Source organism: Macadamia integrifolia, chromosome 7 (assembly GCF_013358625.1).
Source record: "Macadamia integrifolia cultivar HAES 741 chromosome 7, SCU_Mint_v3, whole genome shotgun sequence".
NCBI classification, from domain to species: domain Eukaryota; kingdom Viridiplantae; phylum Streptophyta; class Magnoliopsida; order Proteales; family Proteaceae; genus Macadamia; species Macadamia integrifolia.
In genome coordinates this window covers 18,403,476-18,410,585 of record NC_056563.1, presented here as the reverse complement: position 1 = coordinate 18,410,585, position 7,110 = coordinate 18,403,476, and the positions used below count along the sequence as shown (strand labels likewise).

The window sequence follows — 7,110 nt, the reverse complement described above, 5'->3', positions numbered from 1 at the left end:
TACTGGGGGAAAAAAAAAAAAGAACATTTGGTTAATAAAGTAGTCACAACATGAGAACACCCAAAATAACTCGCCTCATCCATACATTCCCACTTTCTAAAAAATTTTTGTAACTGATGGCACCATAGCATGAATTTGAGAACACAAACTCTACCTAAAAACATTGGCTGATTAAAACAACCAAAAAGAAGCATGTCATCGGCAAACTGAAACTCAGAGAAAGAACTAGTTCTTAATCAACTCATCTAGAAATTACAATCTGCTAATGTTTTTATGAGAGATGGCAATATATTGCATAATTGGAAAACTGGCCTGGAACCCAGAACCCAGAACCAAACTAATTCGGCCATAAACACATACCTAGAGATCTTGGCACTGAAAAAACTGCATATTCTAACCCATCTATTAGCACGGTTCTTTGTGAATGAACAGCCTTGTTTGACGCAGGAGCAGTATCACTCATGAAAACAATGAGAACCACAGCAGTCAAAAGCCTCATGAATTGCTCATACAGCAAGGAATTACAAAATTAGCGGCGGTAAGAAGTCTAAGAATGTTTTGTTGCATTTATGTGGCTTCTTTAAGTAATTGGTCAGGGACATAGTATGCTAGACTCTTTGGATTTTCAAAAACCAAATCACCAAGAATAGATTCAGTTTTTATGTTGAATCAGGTTACAGCATCATAGGAAATTGTACTTTCCATTTCCAACAGCAAAGGAATCGAAATTTCCACCCTCAACTTCAATGAAACATGGAACCTGCCTGCTTCCTATTGTGGATTGTTTCTAAATGACAGCAAAGTAAGCTAACACCCAATCAATCCTAATTTATTAAGCATACTTCTAAACATAACAGGAATTGAAATCATCACGACCTAAACTGACTCTTTGAGAAATATTGAAATTCTAAATGAAATTAGTTTTTCATTTGATGGGTGGATGATTGACAGATTTAATTTTCTTCTATATTCCTAGGCCATACGATTAATATAAGTGGTCCAGTCTCTCTCAACCAGGGCGCTCCAAATCTCAAAGAAATCTAAGAATTAATCCTTAACTCTATCAAACCCAAGCCATAGAAACTCCAACCAGCAATCATTAAGTTAAAAACAAGTTTCTGAAATTGAAAGTAATGATTGCTTCAGGTCACAATGGGATTTTAAATGAAGTCCTTTCAGTTGGAATGGTTCCAGCAACCAAAAACCTAGGGCTAGCTTTGCCTAGTATAGGTAGACTCGAGCCCATAATTTGGGAAGAAACAGGAAGGAAAGAGAAACCGACTCTCTAAAACTGAACTCAATTACACTGGAACAAAGTAATGTATGATGAAGTTCAGAAACTCAAGAAGGAAAAATAATGGGAGGAAGAAGAATATTATAATGAAATATAAAGAATAAAACCCAAAAAAATAAAAAAGGGAAAGGGAGAGGAGTGGGTTGCACCTGAGATGTGATGAGTCGACTGTGAGGAAGAGAAAAGAGGAACCCAATCAGCCGACGAATATTCATAGAAACCATGAAAATTCCAATATCATTCAGCTCCTTTAATCAATGGTTAAGCTTACATGTAAATAGCTGCTAACAATCAATTTAGACTACGGAACTGAAAACAAGCCCTATCATTATCTGAGCCAGAAAACAAAATCCAATGCTAAATGGACTCTTACCTTCATACAATAGCTAAATGAAATTACACAATTAACCCTTAGCTACCCTTACGGATCCCCTAAGGATCAAGTGTTTGGTAACTGAATCAGTTACGTTCAGAATTAAAAACACATTAAAACCTCCCTACAAAGTCTCATTTTAGCAGAAGTTCCAAGGATCGTATACAGTTCCGATTAACCTCATAAATTTAAAATCTCTGAATATGAGGAATCTCACAAAGGGGAGGGGAAAAACCTTTCATTTTGACAAATTTTCCCTGTTTATTTGCCCAAAAAAAATTCCCTTCTGCCCCTTCATAAAACCAAATTCTGAAGCAACTCAACGGCATTTGAAACCGAAAAAAAAAAAAAAAAAAAGTCATCCACTATCATGGTCTCAAGAAATTAACACCAAGGACTTGATGACAGCTTCTTGTTCATTGGAAAGCACCAATTACTTCAAAACTTAGTGAAAAATAAAACAAATATTTTTTTAAAAAATGACCAAGTAAACTGCACAATAATTGGAAAAGGAAAGTGGAAAAAAGGTGAAAAAAAATTTCTGATTTCCTCTAAGAAGCAAAAAAACCAATCCAGCATACCAACGTTAAATAAAGGAATTGTCTGAATGACACCCTTATTAGGTGAAGTTTGGTTGTTGTAACCTTATCTTTTTCACCCCTTACTTGTTCACGGCACCCGTTTCAATTAATTGATGAGATTAAAAGAAATAATAATAAATAAGAAAAATATTCTGTTTTGGTTTGAAAAATCAAGAAAAATAGTGAAAGCACTGGAAATATGTTTTCAGCTGAAATTGAATAATGTGATGATGTTATTTAATTATTTTTGGATAATTTCCAGCGCCACCCCCTGGAGAATGCCACAATTATAAGAACACCCTCTCTATTTCACCAAATTAGACTCAAACCCCCTACCGTCAGTCACTGTTAAGTTAAAAGTTAAAATGACTGTTATTCCCTTTTCACTAAAACTCATTTTAGCCCAATTCCTCTTCACCTCTACCTATTCTCACCTTCCCTACTGAACATCTTCGTTGCCCTCCAATCACCTCCACATGTCCCATTCTTCCCATCTCCCTTTACCTGTTCCCATTTCAACAACAAAAAGAGGGGCACTTTTGTCATTCTACATTATCCACCATTGCCATTTCCTCCTACTTTGTATGAACAGGAAGAGGTCTTACAGAAGCAAGAAATGAATCAAATTGACAAAAATGGCGGAAAGTGAGAGAAAGATGACTGTGATTCTGTGAAGTTACCTTGTCGAGGGCTCCGAGGCACTTTGTGCAGCTAGAATAGGAAGAGTTCCGTCAATTCCGCCGCAAGTTCTTCACGGCGGGGGTAGGTGTCGCGTTATGGTGAGAAGAAAGTTTGAACGCAGCGGGACGTCTTTTTCTTTTTTTTTTTACCAAAAGATGCAAAACTCGAAAAAATATATCAATGGAGCATCCACTGCTTTCTGGTCGCCCTTCTTCTCCTGTGGAAGTGTCTTTTTTTTCCTCTTTCTCTGATTCTAAGAATTCACCTTCCACCTTTTTCTTCTTTTCACCTTCCTTTGCAAAATACTTATCATATTTCTCTGCATTTACACTAGAAATGTCTACCTTGGTGGAGATCCCAATCACATATGATTGGTTAACACAGCATAGAGGAACACCATTAACCTTGAATGGCCCCGTAACGAGAAGCAATCTAGACGGAAGTTGCTTAAGGAAAACAACTCTTTTCCCCTTAAACCTCCCAACAAGGATAATCAAAATCATTCCAGGAGTAATACTCTAGCTGAGCTTCGTAGGCTTTGGCTTGCGCATGTTACCAAGCGGCTTCTTGACATCATCAGCGGGATAGAACTTGGGCGGCTTTTCTTCAGGTTTCGGTGCCGCCGGCTTGGCGTCGTGTCGGTGAAAGACACCACCATTATTGGCCTTGATGGCCCAAAGGCCACGCTTGTGGTACATCTTCGATCGCGAGTGCTTGCCCACACCACGTATCAGATTTCGGTTTCTAGTCACCCTAGGTTTCTTGTCCTTCGGCGCCATTGCTAAAGCTTGGGAGTTGGGAGTCCCTTTCTGTATAAGTTCCTCAAACCCCTGACGTCCCATAGAAACACAGTATTGCATCGCAGGTCACGTTTGGTTGAGGAATGTGGATGTTATGGCTCTCACGCGACATCTGTAGCGAATTCACACTTTTGTTCCGCCTGGTCGCCGCGAGGTCCTGTGGGTCGCCGTCCATTGTCATTCGTCGTCGATGCCGCCGCTCTGAATGATCGCCAGTGGTAAAAAAATTACAATTTGGGTGAAAGAAATATTAACTTATTGCAAGGGTATTTTAGGTACTTCATATTTACTAAGGGTAGTTTGGTATTTAAAATAAAATATAGTTGCTGACATCAGCATATAAGGTATATTATTTAACAGTGACTGGCAGTAGGGGTCTGAGTCTAATTTGGTGAAACAGAGGGGGTGTTCTTATAATTGTGACATTCTCCAAGGGGTGGCACTGTAAATTACCCATTATTTTTTGTCGACTAAATAATTATTAAAGTTTAAATCAAGTAAAAAATTTGACTTAGGGAAAATTTTAGAATAAGCTTCTAAATTATTTAGGAGCCTTATTTGATGCTTACATGTTAATAATCTTTAGTGTTCTTGTTGCAACAGTGTACCAACTAGTGCATAATGGCTGGAGAAGGTGGAAACGTTGCATTGAGGCATGGGATACCATTTTGGCCGAAAAGTCTGATGCAGATTAAATACCAAAATAGGCTTGTTTTATTAGGAATAAGCCTAAGGTTAGGTTCCATACATGTTAGGCCTTTGATCCTATGTGTTTTGAGTGTAATAGACCACTTTTATGGGTCTAAAAGGAGAACTATAAAATTGAGTACGGGATTACTAGTTAGTTTCCCTTTTCATTAGTTTCCTTTTTAGTTAGGCTTGATTTGATTTATATTAGTTTCCTTAGGAGTCAAGTTATTAATTGAATCAAGTCATTAGTAGTTAGTTTCCTTTTTCAACTAGTTTCTAATTTCAGTTAGTTTCTAATTTTAGTTTTTAGTAACTATTGTATTAGGAGAATATTTGGTTTCCTTTTTGAGAATGTTCTATTTTATAATTCCCCCCCCCCAATTATCATTATAAATAAAGAAGAGGAGGCTCCTAAAAGCCTAGAGTGATTTTGATAAAAAAAAAAATGGTTGTTGCTATTGTCTTCTTTATGAAGAGTTGTCTTGTGTTTGATCAAAGCTGAAGGAATTGGTGTTTGATCCAATTGACTCTTTGCGGCGTGAAGTCCAAGAGGTTCCTTTCAAGTGTTTTTTTTTCTTCAAGTTTTCTTCTTCTTATTCTCAAGTTTATCTACAAGGCCCTTCGATTCAGGTAGGTTTATTAGAGCTGCAAATACCAAGTACGATTCCTTCTATTTCTGCCCAGAATTTTCTGCAAAACAGAGCTTTCGGCTGATTTCAGAAACTCCAGATTCTGGTTTGAAAATTATGATTTACAAGGGTTGTTCGACTCTTAGTTCTGGACTGTTGTTTGCTGCCTAATTTTGGGTGATTATTGGGTGTTCTCTGGTTTATAAAATCCTACAGTCTTGGGTCTATTTTGGTTGTCAAATCCATTCCTACATTAAGTGATATCAAAGCATGGCCGAGAACAACACCCCCACCCTAGCTTCTATTATGGAGTTTCTACAAAAATGGAAAACTGAATTGAAGGCTGAATTGGATGCCAGGTTGTTGAATGAAGAGACCCCACCACAACCGCCTACTGGCGATTCACGTACAACACCCGGAGTAGAAACCCCATTGAATGTAGTTGCTCAGTTGACTAACAGGAGAGCAAACCCTAATCTGAGATCACCACAAAGGGTTCCGGTAGCACAATCTACTTTTAAAGAATATGTAAGGGGTTATTTTGAGACTGAATGCCCCACATATCAGAGGTACTCTGACGATTCAAAGAAAGTAAAGCTCGATCTGAAGGAGTTTGATGGGAGACATGACCCCCAATTGTTCTATGATTGGGTAGATGCTCTGGATGATTATTTTGATTATTATGATTTGCTTGAAGAACGGAAGATGAAACTAGCTCGTGCCAAGCTAGTTGAGGTTGCCCGTGATTGGTGGAGAACCTATGAGTATGAACTGGAGGACCGTGGTAGAGAACCTACTACATGGGAAGAGATGAAGCAAGAACTATCTGATAAGTACTTGCCATGTAATTTTACAACTCGCATACAAGACCAATTGAACCCTCTTCGTCAAGGAAATATGAATGTTGCGGAATACATTGATGCACTTTATTCTCTCACAAGCATTAGGAAGAATGAGAGGCAATTACTTTCTCAGTTTCGCTTGGGATTACGAGCTGAAATTAAGAGAGAAATTGGTATTATTGATATGTATACAGTGAGAGATTGCTTTGACAAGGCTCTTCGAGCAGAGGAACTTCTAGCACAGCCAAGTAGAAGGTTTGGTTACCAAGCTAGGGAGGTCAAGAAGAATTTTCCAGCCACTAAACCTAACACTTCAATACCCCCAAGAGCCACAACTCCTCTATGTGAAGTGAAGATACCTCTATTCAAACCAAAAGAACTTGAAGTCAAGGTTCACATTGAAAAGATGGTTCTTGAAGCTTCAAAGATTGAAACCATGGAAGAAGACTCCAGTGAAGGATTCTACATTGAACAGAGCATAATAGACAAGACTAGAGATGTGGAAGATGAGGTAGTGATTGAAAATACTCCACAACAAGTCTTTGAGATTCATGATGAAAAGAAAGTGTTTGTTCCAATCCTTGATGAGAAGGTTACCAACATTGACGACTCTATGCACACAACATTCACAGTTGATATTGATTCAGAGGTTGAGTATATAGAGTTTGTTATGCCATCATGGTTCTTTGAAGAGAAAGCTCCACACCTTAAAAACTACCTTCCAAAAGTCTATAAGCAACCAGAATTTTGTTTGGAAATGGTTAAAGCTGCTATGCACATGTTGTTTCCTCCTTATCACTGCAAAATTCGAGGACGAATTTTTTCAAGATGGGGAGAGTTGATGCAGATTAATTACCAAAATAGGCTTGTTTTATTAGGAATAAGCCTAAGGTTGGGTTCCATACATGTTAGGCCTTTGATCCCATGTGTTTTGAGTGTAATAGACCACTTTTATCGGTCTAAAAGGGGGCTCTAAGATTGAGTACGGGATTACTAGTTAGTTTCCATTTTCATTAGTTTCCTTTTTAGTTAGGCTTGATTTGATTTATATTAGTTTCCTTAGGAGTCAAGTTATTAATTGAATCAAGTCATTAGTAGTTAGTTTCCTTTTTCAACTAATTTCTAATTTCAGTTAGTTTCTAATTTTAGTTTTTAGTAACTATTGTATTAGGAGAATATTTGGTTTCTTTTTTGAGAACCTTCTATTTTGTAATTCCCTC

The 7,110-nt window shown here is 37.7% G+C and overlaps 1 pseudogene; it reads right to left on the bottom strand.

Annotated features, from left to right (window-relative positions):
- Positions 1-13: 13 nt before the first annotated feature.
- Positions 14-4,546, bottom strand: LOC122083963 (annotated as a pseudogene).
- Between the last annotated feature and the right edge of the window lie 2,564 nt (positions 4,547-7,110).